Source organism: Zalophus californianus, chromosome 8 (genome assembly GCF_009762305.2).
Source record: "Zalophus californianus isolate mZalCal1 chromosome 8, mZalCal1.pri.v2, whole genome shotgun sequence".
NCBI classification, from domain to species: Eukaryota; Metazoa; Chordata; class Mammalia; order Carnivora; family Otariidae; genus Zalophus; species Zalophus californianus.
This window is the reverse complement of record NC_045602.1, coordinates 46,931,311-46,949,926: the sequence shown is the minus strand read 5'-3', so window position 1 is coordinate 46,949,926 and position 18,616 is coordinate 46,931,311. Positions and strand designations below refer to the sequence as shown.

The 18,616-nt window shown below is 34.2% G+C and overlaps 1 protein-coding gene across 3 annotated transcripts in view; it reads right to left on the bottom strand.

The window, feature by feature from the left end:
* Nucleotides 1–18,616, bottom strand: part of LRRTM4 (leucine rich repeat transmembrane neuronal 4) — a 733,146-nt gene that overhangs the window by 621,076 nt on the left and 93,454 nt on the right. The gene's annotated exons all lie outside the window — the stretch shown is intronic.

Genomic DNA, 18,616 nt, shown 5'->3' with positions numbered 1-18,616 from the left:
GATGGACTTGTCTATTTGTTTGTTTTGTGATACTCTCTATGCTGTGATTACAAACATCTGAGCCAAAAATTAATCCTGGGGCTCATGTGCCTGGTTAAGGGAATGAATTGTTATGAAGAATTAATGCCCAGACAATAGAAAGTCCCATATTTTGACACGTATTATATTTTATTTGGGGTCTATAACTAATTTAAAAATTGCCATTTTCCCCCAGTGCCTACTAGGGGCCTTACAGAACAAATTTTGAAGGGGTTAAAAATAACAAGCATATAAGATTAAAAAATGGAATTTCAAAAAAGGCAAACAAAGATAAAGCATACCTGTCCAGGCTCCTTCCTCCCATACACTTCCAGGAACATAAGGGAAAAGAATAATTATCAATCATCAAAGGAATATGGTCAATAAATATATAATGCAATCATTCTAAAGGACAATTGGCAATATCTGGAAACATTTTTAGTTGTTATACCTAAGGGGAAGGTGTTACTGGCATCTAGTGGATAGAGACTAGGGATACTGATAAACATCTCTCAATGCAAAGATATATAGCAAATAATGATCTGGACTAAAATGTCTATAGAACCCAGATTGAGAAACCCAGGTAAAATAGAATAAAGGTAGTATCGTAGTTATAAGACTACAGCACACAGGAATTTTACAGCAAAGCCCAAATCAGCAATTTTTGAGTCAGGATTAAGTATCAACAAAGACTCTTTCAAATTAAAGGAACCATCTGGCACAAAAACGGACACATAGATCAATGGAACAGAATAGAGAGCCCAGAAATGGACCTTCAACTCCATGGTCAACTAATCTTCAACAAAGTAGGAAAGAATGTCCAATGGAAAAAAGACAGTCTCTTCAACAAATGGTGTTGGGAAAATTGGACAGCCACATGCAGAAGAATGAAACTGGACCATTTCCTTACACCACACACACAAATAGACTCAAAATGGATGAAAGACCTAATGTGAGACAGGAATCCATCAAAACCTAAAGGAAAACACAGGCAGCAACCTCTTTGACCTCAGCTGCAGCAACTTCTTCCTACATACATCACCAAAGGCAAGGGAAGGAAGGGCAAAAATGAACTATTGGGACTTCATCAAGATAAAAAGCTTTTGCACAGCAAAGGAAACAGTCAACAAAACCAAAAGACAACTGACAGAATGGGAGAAGATATTTGCAAATGACATATCAGATAAAGGGCTACTATCCAAAATCTATAAAGAACTTATCAAACTCAACACCCAAAGAAAAACTAATCCAATCAAGTAGTGGGCAGAAGACATGAACAGACATTTCTGCAAAGAAGACATCTAAATGGCCAACAGACACATGAAAAAAGTGCTCAACGTCACTCAGCATCAGGGAAATCCAAATCAAAACCTCAATGAGATAATACCTCACACCAATCAGAATGGCTAAAGTTAACAAGTCAGGAAATGACAGATGTTGGCGGGGATGCAGAGAAAGGGGAACCCTCCTACACTGTTGGTGGGAATGCAAGGTGGTGCAACCACTCTGGAAAACAGTATGGAGGTTCCTCAAAAAGTTGAAAATAGAGCTGCCCTATGACCCAGGAATTGCACTACTGGGTATTTATCCCAAAGATACAAATGTAGTGGTCCAAAGGGGTATGTGCACCCCAATATTTATAGCAGCAAAGTCCACAACAGCCAAACTATGGAAAGAGCCTAGATGTCCATCAACAGATGAATGGATAAAGAAGAGGTGGTATATATACACAATGGAATAGTATGCAGCCATCAAAAAAACACGAAATCTTGCCATTTGCAAAGACATGGATGGAACTAGAGGGTATTATGCTAAGTGAAATAAGTCAATCAGAGAAAGACAAGTATCATATGATCTCACTGATATGAGGATTTTTTTTAAAGATTTTATTCATTTATTTGACAGAGAGAGACACAGTGAGAGAGAGAACACAAGCTTGGGGAGTGGGGGAAGGAGAAGCGGGCCTCCCGCTGAGCAGGGAGCCCGATGTGGGACTCGATCCCAACCTGAGCTAAAGGCAGACGCTTAATTACTGAGCCACCCAGGCGCCCCTGATATAAGGAATTCTTAATCTCAGGAAACAAACTGAGGGTTGCTGGAGTGGTGGGGGTTGGGAGGGATGGGGTGGCTGGGTGAAAGACACTGGGGAGGGTATGTGCTATGGTGAGCACTGTGAATTGTGTAAGACTGTTGAATCACATACCTGTACCCCCGAAACAAATAATATATGTTAAAAAAAAAAAAGAAGAGAGTAGGAAGGGAAAAATGAAGAGGGGGGAAATTGGAGGGGGAGATGAACCGTGAGAGACTATGGACTCTGAGAAACAAACTGAGGGTTTTAGAGGGGAGGGGGTTGGGGAGATGGGTTAGCCCAGTGATGGGTATTAAGGAGGGCATGTATTGAATGGAACACTGGGTGTTATACACAAACGATGAATCATGGAACACTACATCAAAAACTAATGATGTAATGAATGGTGACTAACATAACATAATAAAATAAAATAAAATAAAAATAATTAAAGGGACCATCAAGGGAGAAAACATGGTGACATGAGGTGTATTTGGTAGCTACATATACACCTTCACTTGTGAGTTCCTTCTCAAGTTTGAGTTTCTGGCATTTCTCAGCAACTCTCTCTTTTTGGCTATAGACACAGCTGATCCCTTTTAAAGTATGCAGTCTTGAAAAAAGTTGTTCATCACAAGTTTGCTTTTACTCACTGTCAACACCTAGAGTCAAGAGTTGGAATTTTTACCATGGACTTGAAAGTAGTGCTAGGGGTTGTCCAGAGATATGCTCAGCATTTAAAGATTTCTAAAATATGCCATTGTTCTTTCACTTTCATTTTATGAAAATGCACAGACAATGACACATGACCTCCTGGGTTTCTCTTTTCTTTTTAAAGAACATATCCTTTCCATATAAATTGAATAATAACTAACCAGGTACATCAGGCATCTAAGACTTTCACCTTTGAATGTGTCCTCTAACATTCATATTTAAGTAGAATGAGAGCCTGAGAGCCGATTAATTTGAGTTGTAAGCAATTCATGTGAGAAAGCCCCATCCTGTTTTCTATCAAAAATCTACTCTTAATACAGCCAAACTTTGAGACTCCCTTGACCTGGACCCCAGATCTAGTGATTCTGCTGGTTTCTGCTCTTATAAGATCACTATTAATACTTCAGTATTTTGCAAGTTCAGTGGTTTTATTTGTAAATACATTGCAGTGGCAAAATAAAATATAGTAAAACTAATAAATAAAAAACTGCTGCTTTGAAAATAATAATAAAAATATTATTAGTCACTTGTTGGCCTAATGAAGGGGAAAAAAAGACAGTGAGCTGTAGTTTGGGGGAAGACTCAAATAGAGAATGTTTAAAAACATAAAATTGACAAGGGTAAAGTAACTACTGAATCAGATAATTTTTTAAAAAAGATACTACTTTAAAAATCTAGATGAAATGTATAATTTTTTTAGAAAAATACAGCTTAACAAAATGTCCCCATAAATAAGTCTAAAAAGGCCATTTACCAGAAAAGAAATAAAGTTGATACACAGCACCAAATGAAATCAAACAAAAACTTAAGTCTGACTGGTTCTATAGCAGAATTTTCTTCATAGATAAAAACTGGTGGATACCTAATACCAAAAACTACAACTTTCTCAATGGGGGATTTATAGAGGCTTTCTTGTTAGTGCTGCAAATAAAACAAAGATACACATTATCTATGCTATTACTTAGATTTTATTGGAGGTATTATCCAATCCAATTAGAAAAGAGAAAACAAATAGAGGCATAAGAATTGAAAAAAAAGATGTAAACCTTTTTTTTCAGATAACACTACTATAGATCTAGAAAACCAAGAGTCAATGGGAAATGTATGTTAAACAACAAGATAATTGAACAAAGTAGAAAATTATAAAATCAAAACCAAAATCAATAGCCTTCATAATAAAAACAACTTGTTATAAGATGTAATGGAATAGAAAGCTACATTTAGAATACTTCATAACACAGAAGTTGAGAAGACTCAAAAAAAAAAAAATCCTAAAACATATACTTCAAAGAGACATAAAACCAGACTTGGAACAGGCCTAGGTCAAGACCCAGTACAAACAGAAAGGTGTATCTCATTCTTGGGTATAACAAGTTTATATAATAATGAATGTCCTCTTCACTTCATATATATATCAGGTGATTTCAATTAAACTACCATTTTTCAAAACTGAAATTAAAACAAATGAGCAAGAATAGCCAGGAAATACCTTACTGAAGGGTGGGTCTAAACTTTCAAACATTAAAAGATATGCTTTCTATAATTACATTATTGTGGTTTAGACACATAGACAAACCAAAATTAAACAATAGAAAATCCAGGGAAACAGTTTGGAAGTGTCTTTGAAAGTTAAACATAAATTTGCCATATGATTCAGCAATCCCACTCCTAGGTATATACCCAAGAGGAATAAAATATGTATTGTACACAGCAATACATGTGAGTGAATGTTCATAGGAGCATTATTCATAGTAGCCAAAAAGTGGAAACAATCCAAATGCCCATAAACTGATAAATACAAAATGTAGTATATCCACACAATGGAATTGTGACAATATTTGACAATAAAAGGGAATGAAGCATACTACAAAATGGATGAACCTGAAAAATAGTATGCTTTGTAAAAGAAGCCAGACACAAAAATACCAAATATAATATGCACCACTTACATAAAATTTCCAGAAGTGGCAAATCCATAAAGACAGAAAGTTGATGAGTGGGTCCTGGGTCTGGATATAGGAATAGACAGTGATGGCAAAAGGGAACAGATCTTTCCAAAGTAATTGTATTTTGGTGGTGGTTGTAAACTTTGTAAATTTAGTAAAAGTCATTTAATTTTACCCTTAAAATAAATAAATTTCAAAGCATGTAAGTTATACCTTAATAAAGAATAAAAAAATCCAGATAGACTCAATACATTTGGAAATGTATTATAAATGTATCATCTCATTTCATTAAGGAAAAGATGGAGTTTTAAAATTATCAGTGTTGGGATAACTAGGTAGGTACACTGAAAAAGATAAAATTGAAATTGTTCCTCTTATGAGGTACAACAGAATAAATGCAAAATTATTCAGAAACTATACAATTACTAGGGAGAACCATGATTGAATTCCTGTCTATTTGGGGTGTTGAGAGAATTTCTAACTATTGAAATTTCTAATTTCAAAATCCAGATGCAACACAGAAAAAATATTGATTTTTTAAAAGAAGAATCTAAAAATTTTTGCATTGTAAACAAGTAAAAACACAAATCATAACTGGAAAAACATTTTCTACTTATATTAGAAATGGTTAATATACCTAATATATAAAGATCTCCTAAAAGAAAAAGAGAACAAGACAACCGATAATAAATAGGCAACAGATATGAACAGACAGTTCACAGAAAAAAATGACAATGAACATAAATGTCTGAAAAGTTGCTGAAACTTGCTGCTTATAATAAGAGAAACACAAGTGAAATTACACTGAGATGTCCTTTCTCCCTATCAGATTGGTGCTAATCCTAACCTTCAACAGCAAACTGTATGTGAGGCCAGAGGAAATATTTTTACATATTGATGATAGGAAAGAAAAACAGTTGGAACCCTAAGGGGTGAGGGAATAATTTGCCATTATATTGCAAGGTTACATATGCATTTATGCTTTGATGTAGCAATCTTACTATTGGGAATCTACTCCAATGATACACCGGCAAAAATATAAAAAAGATAAAAGCACAAGATGTAATAGCAAAATTCCAGAAAAGACCAAAATGTCTATCAATAAAGGACTGGTCAGAAAAGCTATGGTATATGCACACAAATGAATATTGTGCAGCTGTAAGAAAATTAAAAGGAACATATTATATTTATAGCTAAGACAGTGGTTCTCAAAGGGATTGATATTGTTCCCCAGAGGATCTTTGGCAATGTTTAAAGACACGTTGGGCTGTCACAACTGTGCAGAGAGGTGCTACTGGAATCTATTGGGTAGGGAGGGAGGAAACTGCTAAATATCCTATGATACAGGATAGTCCCTCACAACAAAGATTTCAGCCAAAATTTCAATAGTGCCAAAAACTGAGAAATCCTGAAACATATAATACTGGCAAATGAGCAAAAACAAGGGGAAAAACTATGTATATAATGTATATAGTTTGCTACCATTTGCCTTATATCCCTATGAGAGGCTATAAATATATAAACATATTTGATTATAGTTTCTCAAAAACATAAAGTTACCCATGAAAGGTTTGATAATATGATGGAGGGAACAGGATTGGGAAATAGGATTTTCTGAATATTCTTGCTTGTGGATTTAACCTTAGAACTATGAAAATATATTCATAATTATAAAACAAAACAAAATTTATACTAAAGAAGAGCAAAATAAAACAATGAACCTAATTTTGTATTTTGGTATTGAGCTAGTGGTATAATCGCACAGATAAGAATTATATTAAATGAGTTTAAAACAATAACTTAACTGTCTATCTCTAGTAGTTTATATACTGTGGACAAAAATAAATGACCAGGAAACTTTTAACTATTTTGAATATATTTTAAATATTCAAATTGTTGGTGGCAAGGATACATATATACACACATACCTTTTGAGACTAGGTTGCATGTGCTGTATTAAAATCTGTTTCCTAGCTCACTCACGTAGTTGTTGGCAGGATTTAATTCCTCCTTGCCTTTTGTAATGAGGGCCTCTGTTTCTCTCAGGCTGTTAGTGGGAGGTCTTCCTCATTTCTTGCCATGTGATTCTTACCATAGGGCAGCTAATAATAGAGCAGATGGATTCTCTCAGAGCAAACCAGCAAGAAAACTAGAGAAAGCCAAGAAGACAGAAGTCATACTCTTTGTAACCTAATCTTGGAAGTGACATCACATCACTTTTTCTGAATTCTATTCACTAGCAGTGACTCACTTGGTTCAGCCCACATTCAAGAGGATGGGATGACACTAGGGCATGACTACCAGGAGGTGAAGATTAAAGGAAAACATTAGAATTTGTCCTACTATGGGTATAAAGCAAATAAGTGATTATGTGGATATCATTGGTTATTGGGATTTCCAGCAGTAGAGAAAAGAGATACAAGTATAAGATTAAAAATTAAGTAAAAATCCTGTAGTTCCTGAATTTGAATTGGAAATATGAATCCAAGTATACACAGCACACACACACACACACACACACACACACACACACACACACAAATATAAGTGTAGGTGTATATATTTCCTATTTTTGTCCACTGAAAAGGCCTAAAAACTAATGAGCACCTCAAGCACACAGACTTCACTCTAAATTCTATTTTGTACTAAAAGAAATAAGGCTCCTTGGAGAAATAATGGATGCCAGGCCTTGAATGGAAGTGGACAAAATTAGCTTGGATGAACTTGTTATAGGAGAAAGCAATGCCACTGGATATGTCAAATGAATTTAGGAAACAACTTAAGAAAATCAGACCAAAAACAAACAAACAAAAAATTAAGCATAAATTGAAATAATAACTACACTGATTTCAAAGATATAAATCACACTTAAAATAATGAGCTCATAATGATATTAGAAAACATCTCATCTATCTTCTCTAAGGAAAGCTCAAACTATCTTTTTGAAAGCTGACAAATACAGGAAAAGAATCAAGTATATATCCTGTATTTCATGCATGAACTTTAGGATAAAACAGTGGTTCTCAAGGGGGTAGGAGGCAATTTTGCCTACAGGGGTCATTTGACAATGTCTGCAGACAGCTTTAGTTCTCATGACTGAGGAAAGGTACTACTAATATCTAGTAGGAAGAGGTTAGGGATATTGCTAAACATGCAAAATGCAGAGAACAACCCCTTAAAGCAAAGAATTACCCAGTCTAAAATTATCAATAGTACCTAAGTTGAGAAATCCTCAGATGACCAAATAGTTAAAGAGATGAAATTTTTCTTCTTAGATGTACTCCAGTTAATAAACAATTTAGAAATGCTTAAAGTAAAATATCACCTTTGTGCAATTTATTAAAAGGCAGATTTTACCACTGATCACAAATGGCTGTTAATATCACATAAACTGAAACCATCCATACAATATTATTGTCAATAAACTGAATCCACATCTGATAGAGGAACATAATAAGTGGCACCAGCTAGATGCAATTTGCTAAATGCAAACTTTAAAAAATTCTACTGGACAGATATCTCAGTTTCTTCAATAAGTTAACTGCAAAAAAAAAAAAAAGAGAGAGAGAGGAGACACATCAACCAATTGCAATACATGGAGCATATTTGTATTCTAATTAATACAAATAAGCAGAAAACAAGTTATAAAACCATCAGAGAAATTTGGAAAGAAACTGAACATCTGACTATGATATTAAGAAGTTATTTAAATCATTTTGGGTGTGACAATAATATTGTGGTCATATTTTTAAAAAGCATTCTTATCTTGGTGTTAGGAAAACTGGACAGAAACAAGCAAAATAATAAAATTGGAACAATTTCTTATACCATACATAAAAATAAATTCAAAATGGATGAAAGACCTAAGTGTGAGAAATAAAACCATAAAAATCCTAAAGATATCACAGGCAGTAACCTCTTTGACATAGGCAGCAGCAACATTTTGCTAGATATGTCTCCTGAAGCAAAAATAAAATATTGGGACTACAACAAAATAAAAAGCTTCTGCACAGCAAAGGAAACAATCAACAAAGCCAAAAGGCAACCTATCGAATGGGAGAAGATACTTGCAAATGACCTATCCAATAAAGGATTAGTATCCAAAATACAAAAAGAACTTATAAAACTCAGCACCCAAATAATCCAATTAAAAAATGGGCAGAAGATATGAACAGAAATTTCTCCAAGGAAGACATACAGATGGTCAACAGACACATGAAAAGATGTTCATCATCACCATCACGGAAATGCAAATCAAAATTACAATGAGCTATCACCTCACATTTGTCAGAATGGCTAAAATCAACAACACAAGAAACAACAGGTGTTGGTGAAGATGTGGAGAAAAAGGAACCCTCAGGCACTGTTGATGGGAATGCAAACTGGTGCAGAAACTGTGGAAAACAGTATGGCACTTCCTCAAAAAGTTAAAAATAGAACTACCCTATGATCCAGCAATCGCACTACTGGATATTTACCCAAATACAAAAACAAACAAACAAACAAAAAACTAATTCAAAGGGTTATAAGGACCTCTATGTTTATAGCAGCATTATTTACAAGCTATGAATTTATGATACCACTCTCTCTTTTGTGTGTTTTTGAAATTTTGCATAAAAGTTTTAAAAGTTTACAAGTTCCATTTATTCATTACTATAGTCATTTTAAGGGAAAAACCGATGCTAAAATAGCAATAAAATATTCCATAATGTATACCAACTTGAAACAAAACTTAGCATTGTATTTACTTTAATATAGCATTTTAATCATACTGTATATAATTTTGAGCATTAATTTTTAACTTTCTATTTATATTAAAATAAATTTTAGCATTACTGGTTTTCAAGAGTCATGTTATTGATAGATAATGGTCCATTAAATAAATATCACTTGTTTAATTTATTTTTCAACCCCTACTTACCATTTTATTTTTTCTACTTTTCAATATTATAAATAGTGCTGAAATAAATATTTTTGCATATAATATAATTTCTTATCCAAACTCATTCATTTTAGGGCACATAGGCCTGGTATAAATCCATCTCTTTGGAATAATTCCCAGAATTTAAATAACTGAGTATGAAGTCTCATCATTCTGAAGATTATTGAGACATAAAGACCAATCACTCTCTGCAGAGATTAACAAAGCACTTGGGTGCAAAAAATTGAGCATCCTATAACAGTTACTTAAACAAGAAGCATTTTGTCTGTCTCACAAAATAAAAAGTTCAGTGTTAGTATAGTGGTGCCATGATGTTGTCAGTAACAAATTCTTTCTCTTCTTCTGTTCTGCCGTCTTCAGTGCAGTTTCACTGTCACAATCCCTATGCTATAGCACCGTATCTAGGGACAGACTGGAACCAGGGTAGAGGGAACAAAACCTTTCAAGGCTTCTACATATGGGAGCAATTCCTTGTAGACTTCTTTTGACCTCATTCGTAAGAAATGGGCTTCAAGTTCATGCCTGACTAGAAGCTGTGTTGGAAAATAGGGTGTTTAGTTTTCTAGCATAAAAGAGATAAGGTAGTTAGGAATGGACGCTGAGTGAGCCAAGTCATGGTACATGAGCCCCACATTTCGAGAATACCAAAGTGCTAAATGACAAACAATTTTTGGTACAACCGTCCCCATTTCATTTAATAATTATATATAAGATGCTATATTGATTTAAAATTGCTTTATATTCTTTGCCATTATCTAAATAAGAAACTATATGTTTAATTAAGCAATTTATATAAACAACTTTGGGATAGACAGATATTATAGTGATTGGGAGGGTTAAGAAGCCAGAATCTGAAGTTAAATAGCCTAGTTTAGTGTGATGCCCTAGCCTTTAGCATTCACAACAAACTTGGCCCACTGCCGGGCACATAAGAAGCATTCTATATGTTTTGGTTTGTTGTTTTCAATAAAATAAGCAATCACTGTAAAGTTGAATTTGAGGAAAAAATAATCTTTGAAGTGATGTTCTTCCATCTATCCTCTAAAGATGGTGCTGTAGCTCAAGACCTTTTGTTCTACTCCTTGACCTTTAAAAGTTCTCATGATATGTCTCATTATGTAATGAGCTGATATAAGCTTACTGTCAGTTGGGATAGGATTAGATAAACTCTTCAATACCAAAGCATTAAAAGTAGACATGAGGTAGTTCATTATTCTCTGATAGAATATTTTTATTTTAACCAAAATCAGTTCCCTATCCCAATGAAATGCATATTTTACAATGTGTGATTCTCTGTTAGCAATTTTCAGATGGGTGCAATACTTCAGTAAAGGAAAAATTTCAGATTCCATTAAACAATGCCTTAGAGATGACTGTATAAATTGCCCTCTCTATTGATATGAATATCATGAGATTATTCAACTGAAAATGCATCAGAACAAACAAATGTTTGGGGCATTTGCTATAAACTTGAGGAAATTTCTGCCTTAATTACATACACAATATTGGTGGAAGTCGTACTATATTTGCCTATAGACCCAGGGATGACTATAGATGGCAGAGGCAAATGTTAATGAGTCCATTATTAGTGTTAGTTGTTCTTATTAAAACATCTCAAAGCTCCAGGAAGTGAACTAATATATTCTTTTTTATTTTAGATGCTTGATATTTTAAATGGAATATAAAACATGTTTGAATCACAGTGGCAGATTCTTGAGGATGATTAAGCATGGTGTCTATTAAAAACCTATGCAAATTACAAAAAGACCTGTGCTAAATAAAACTGCACTCATACAGTGAGAATTTTAGCATTTAGTAATCTTCAAATATTTTCATTTACATTTCTTAGGTTTTTCTTTTTCTTGTTTATATTTGTTTAGCATAACACAATGTCTGAAAAGTAAGGATTAAGTTAGAGATCTTCTAGTCTCATAGTTAAACTTCTTGTAAAAGCTGTCTATATTCACTCTCTTCATTTTCTGGCCTTTTATACGATTTTCAGCTTAGTCATAAGTTTAGTCCATCACACTACTTTAAAATTGTTGATGATGGTCACCAATCAAACCTATTTTTCTAAATCCATCAGCTATTTTCCAACCATCATATTATTGGCTTCTAAATAGCATTCACTTTTGTTAACATATTTTCCCTTGCCTTCCTGGTCATTCCTCTTTTCTGTTTCTTGTCTTATGTTAGGCTATCTATTCTATGCCTTCTTTGAGGTCTTACCTTCTCTACTAATGTGAATTCCTTAAGACTTGGTCTAAAGATCTGTCTTCTTTTCACAATATGCTATTCCCCTAGATAATCACAATAATCACATACATACCAATTGACATATAAGCAGAGACTCAACAAATTCATATCTCTAGGCCAAATCTCACTCTTAACTCTAGACATCTATATCCACTGCTTCCTTGACAAATTCACTTGGATATTCCAAAGGCATATGATCTCTACATGGTCCATGTATGTCTCCTTTCAAACCTTGTTTTCTCATGGATTGGAAACCCTCAACATCTAATTACTCAAGTCAGTAGTTAAGAGTTAACCATTATATCCATCTTCTTATTTTTTCTATCCAATTCATCAAAAATCTTCTCAAATATACCTGTTAAATGTTATTCAAGCTCATTTACTTCTGAACATTTCTATTGCTAACACTATTTTTAGTCCAATCTGCCATTATCTCTGTCCTTAATATCTACAATAGAGACCTAATCATTTACTCACATACATACCTCTGGCTTCCCTACAGTCTACTCTTTACATTCAACCAGAGCAGTTTTTTTGTTTTTTGTTTTGGATTTTATTTATCTATTTGAGAGAGAGAGCATGAGTGTGTGTGTGTGGCGGGGGGGGGGGGGGGGGGGGGGCAGAGGAAGAGGGAGAGATCTTTACTGAGCAGGAAGCCAGGTGCAGGGCTCAATCTTAGGACCCTGGGATCATGACCTGAGCCGAAGGCAGACGCTTAGCTAACTGAGCCACCCAGGTGCCCCAATCAGAGCAGTATTTTTATCACATTAATCTGATAATGATATTCAAGTAAAACACTGGTAGACTTCCCTTTTCTCCTAGAAACATTGAGTTACCCCTAGCAACATTTCATTGTGGCCATCAACTGGCCTTTCACATTAGTCTGTTTCTCTTCAGTCTTGTTTTATTAATTATTACTTATTCTTCAGATTTGCTCCAGAGATCTCTCTATCTCTATCAAGAGAGAGAGAAAGATGTGGCTTTAGCTACATATATAGATAGATATCTTCTTTTCTCTTTTCAAAGTTATAAAAATTTATTTCCTATTGATAAATGCCTGTGTCTCCCATTCCTTGTTAAGTTCCATAAGAGCAGAGACCACATCTTGTTTTATTTATTCCTAGTATCTAGCAAAGTGCTTGGGACCTTGTTAGTATCTAAGAGATATTTGTTTAAAAAAATAAAATAAATGTTTTCAAGTCATATATCCCTACCTTAATACTATATGTATACTCTCTTTTTCTTAACTAATGTATTTATCAAATTAAATTATTTTTCCCTTGGAAACCTCTTTGCTAAGGTGAAAAGAGGTGCACATTTCCATGTACACATAAATGCATGCAACAATGCAACAATGATCTACCAGCATAGAATACAGAGAAAATCTTCCTTTATTGGTAGTTGGAAGTTAAAATTCTTAGAGCAGTATGAGATAGTTAAGCTCTGTTTTGAAAATGAATCTTCCATGTGAAGCAGTTATGTAGTTGAACTGTTGATTTAACATATATTTTTACCTTAGATTATATGATATGGCTGTCAGTCTGCCATGGGGAAAGAAGAGTAGGGAGAACGCTCTGTAGTTTTTGGATATATATAGTTTTTGCTTAGATCCTGAAATGAAAGCTCAGCTGCATAGATGAAAGTCTTTGCCTATTGGCATATAAATCAATGTTACTAATGTTTAGAAAATTACAAATCATATAATGTTTAAAAAAAGAAGGGAAGACAAGCGTGAATTTGCCAACTTCTTCACTTGCCAACTAAGGATATTCAAAATGGCTACATTTCTTCTTCAATAACCACATCATCAGCAAAGGAGGGCTATAGTAACACAAAAAAATCAGAAAGACATAAGGATAGGCTTTTTAATTATAAAAATGTTACTACTTGTCATCCTTATTTTTTATCATTCACTTTGGTCTGTTAAAATCGCCGTCAAGAGACCGGCCTTGGTACATAATTTCACATTTGAGAATCACTCCTATAACATAGGTGAGAAGGACTCAACCCACAGTAAAATATTTCCTATTCCCATTTTAGGAATAATTCTAAGAAATTTCTACATTTTTCAAAAATAGGTTCCAAATAATTTCAGTATTGACTGGATAAGTGTTTAAAACTGAGAAGAAAATTGAAGTCGGCCTGTGTATTATTAATTGGAAACACAGAGTCTTTCATTAATGGAAGAGTCAGAACAGAAAACGGTGGACATAACTAATCCATGCTCTTAAGCAAAGTTTCATTGAAACTGTTAAAAAAGCAAATAAAGTTTAATTGCCTTGTGATTAAGTAGAATCTCTTTAATGTCTTCAAGCTCATTAGTATGCCCCCAAGCCCTGGTGTCCTTTTAAGCACATAGTGTGCTGCTTAACAAATACATATCGATTCCTGTGGATAAGGAGTAGACATAATTAGGAGAAAAAGAACAGAGCTAAATTAATTCACTACTGGGTGGTAAAGTTTAACAATGTCATTCCCCAGGTTTGACAGTAATTTTATTTAAAGATTTTTATAAATAACCTAAAAGTGGGAGTACACAGTAAGTTACCCAAGCTCTTCTAAGCAAAGGAATGCTGAGTCAGTGGGAGTAAAGTGCAGAGAGAACTCATGAAGCTGTGTGGGGTAAGACAAATGGCAACTGAGCTTCAATGTGGGCAAGTGTGAAGTAAAGCATTTAAAGAACAATTCCAGATATGGCATAAAAGATTATGAGATACCACTTTTGATCCAGGAAAATGATCTAAGATTTACAATATGCTCTTTCATTCAAAAAGTCTTTCCCAAAACTTCACTCACTGTGGACCTGATAAATGTTGGCAATTCCTTAGAAGACCATATGACTAAAGCTTTTTTTCCTATACATTATTCAAGGTAATCTGCTTCCAAACTTATAGCTTTAATTGCCATATGTAATATTTCTTATGTTTTCTTTCCTTTAATGTTCTTATTTTCCCATGGCCAGCATTCCATTCCCTTTCTTTGGTAACGTATCCCAATTTTCCTTGGGGGAACCACCACCATCTCTGCTTTTAGCCCAAGTGTTTCCAGATAAATATGATGCTGCATGTAGCTTCAGTGAGGCAAAATTAGCCTGCAGCAATCAAGCAAATCATGTACCCTGCCCATGGCTATCAGTTCAGGAAAGAACAAGTAGCAGAAGAAAGATGATGTGAGATGTTTGGTGGAGCTTTTGGAAAGAAAGCTTTCTATCTTTCTTGGGTTCTGTTGACATGAAAATATGGGGTCTAGATAGTAGTCATGATTTGAGAGAAGCCTGAATGAAGCTGATGGCAACCTTCAAATGTTTCCCGAAGATGAAGCCAACTCAGAGGGAACAAAGAAACACAGCATCTTGGATGCCCAATTAATTTGTACCTAAAAGTAGCCCCATAGAGTATATGAGTGAAAAATTATTTTTTCTACATTAATTTGAATTGGATTCCTGTCACTTACAATAGAAATAAATGCTGACTAATATAATACATTGTTGTACTGATCTACTGGTGTACACTGGTGAGCTATTTGAAGTGAAAACCTCCCTTCTGAAATCCAGCCATATTTCCAATTGAATGATTATGTCCATCTGGGTATTCCTTAGTAATGTCATAAATTATGCATTCAAAACTGTGCTCACTGCTTTGTCTCCCAAAGCGTGTCATTTTTTTAATGTTCTGTATTTTAGGAAGTAACATTAACATAGTCTCATACAAAATCCCCAATGCTTTAGGAGTCATTTTAGCTTTCTCCTCACTTAATTCTACTTTTACTGAATTATTAAATTGGAAGACTTTATTTTCGTAGTCTCAACTTGTATGTTTTATCTCTTCCCATTGTCACTACTCTAGTTCAGCTATTATTACTTCTTACCTCTCCCAACTGTCCTTTCTTTCCATAAATGTAGATCTGTCCTTCTCCAGACTATTATATTGATTTTGACAAAATAAAAATACAATATTACCACTTCCTTACTTGAAATATTTCAATGCCTTTCCAGGATTTTTAAAATTAATTTTTCTTGCTTTGCCTAACACTTTGGGAACTTTATCCTCTCCCTCTCCCTACTTCCGTCCAAGTCCTGTGCCATACCCCTACTTCTTGGGCACACTACACTGTTAGGGTTTCTAAAAACAAATAAAACCTTCTTATACAATGTACTTCTGCATTTAGAATTTTTGTTTTGTCTACCTGGAATGTGTCCCAATATTTCCACTTCTGGCAAACACCTCTTCATCAAGCAGAACTCAGTTTCAATGAATGCTTAACCATGGACTCCTCTGGATTTCTGATGCCATCAGATGCTCCTCTTTTGGGGCTCTATAATATTTTGTAAACCACTCTGTACTTCTAGGATGCTGAAGTATAATGATTGAGTTCCTTGTATAATTTCAACAATACATGTACTGTGTCTCATTTCATTTTTAACGTACACCACCATAGAGTGGGTGCTCACTGGTACTGGATAAAGCCAACACACATGGATGAATGAATCGCTAAATGGGCCTTGCCTTTTCCAGCTAATTTTGTTACTATATGTATATAAAACACCTGAACTAAACATTTTATTTTAATTCAAAATACAGGATCACATGGAAAAACAAATGCCCCAATTCTGGGTCCAGAAACTTTGCTTTTTCTGCTATATATGCCTTCCTTTGAAAATAGGAGTAATGTAGACAAATGAAGCCTTGTAGAAAAATATCAAGTTTCCTAGAATCAGGAAGGAAATATTATTAAATATTCATTAAATTTGTATTTGGTACAGATAAGGAAACAATTTGGTTTATTAAGAAACAAATGTACTTACTAATTTATACCTAGGATTCAAAGCAGTTCCAATGTTTTGAAATATTTGGTTAATGTTTCGTTTTTTCCTAGTTCATAGTCTCCATTTATTATCTCTCTCCATCTATCTCTATCTTTCTGTCTGCAATTTCAAACCACACATTATGTAGGAGTTATATTTGAAAGTTTAAGATTTAATTAGTAATACAAAATATTCATTTCTATTAAAAAATATTCTGCCAGATGGGGTGCCTGGTTCTCCCTCTCCTTCTCTCCCTCTATCCCTCTCCCCCTTCATGCTCTTGCTATCTCTCTCTCTCTCACACACAAATAAATAAAATCTTAAAAAAATATATTCTGCTACATATTGTCTGTCCTTCATACACATTTCTCCAAATGATCACTGCAAGATTTAGGTGAAGATGAACTTTGCAGTTTGCACATGAAAATTCCAAAAATACTAAATAACGCTAAGTCAATTCAGGGAGAGATACTTTGATTGTTGTTATATGATGGGATCAACTTGCAGTTGGTCACTTACATAAAGAATGGCTTGCAGGAAGCTACTGTAACCACTTAATATTTCCAGTTTATTCTAGTGATATTTTAGAACTCTCTAAAGCATTGGCCTTCAAAAATTTGAGTCATATGATCCACATAAGGCTTTGAAAACTAGGTAATCTCTTGTACTTTTTAAGTTGACATCTAAAATTATTTTATGTTCAAGATGTATTTTTTTTAGGCAAATTGTATATGGCATATCCTTTAAATTCATTTTTTATTAAACTTTCAAGGGGCAAACTTATCTCATTCAACTTAGAGAAACCAACTATACTGGTAAAAGCTGGTCCTCATTGTCAAATCATTCAGTCAAATTAGATAACTTTTTCTCAGAAAAAAGCAAGACTATTTTTTTAATGAAAATCAGCATATGGCTTATATCTTTATGACAACCTTCTTACTGTGAATTCTAATTCTTATTCAGGTAAAGATACAGAGAGATTAAGAGATACATGTACCCCTATATTTATTGAAGCATTATGTACAATTGCCAAGATATGGAAGCAACCCAACTATGCACTGATAGATGAATGGGTAAAGACGTGGAAATGTGGTGTTTACACACACACACACACACACACACACACACACACAATGTAATATTCCTATGCATTGATAGATGAATGGATAAAGATGTGGAGATGTGGTGTTTACACACACACACACACACACACACACGCACGCACACACACAATGTAATATGACTCAGACATAAAAAGGAATGAGAGCATGCCATTTGCAACACCATGGACGGACCTAGGAGGTATTATACTAAATAAAATAAGTTAGAGAAAGACAAGTACCATATGATTTCACTTATATATGGAATCTAAAAACAAAACAAAGCAAACAAATAAAAAAGAGACAGTTAAATGCAGAAAACAACCTGGGGATTGCCAAAGGAGATGTGGGTGGGAGGTTGAGCAAAAGAGATAAAGGGGATTGAGAGATATAAACTCTCAGTTAGAAATAATCCAGGGAGATGAAAAGTATAGTGTAGGGAATATAATCAGTAATGTTGTAATAGTGTTGTTGGTGACTACACTTACCATGGTGAGCATTGGTTAATTTATAGAATTGTCAAATCAATATATTATACACCTGAGCTAATACAACATTGTATGTTAATTATACTTCAATAAAAAAATTAAAAAGAGATAAATACATATTTGGCACATATATACCCCAAAACTGCTGGTAAGCAGTACTGAAAGAAGCAAAGTCTTATTTCATCCTAGATATAAGCAAGAAGCATGTGTCTAGGATGAAATAAGACTCTGTCCCTTCCAGTACTTATTAACACTTTCTGTGCTTTGCTATTGGAAC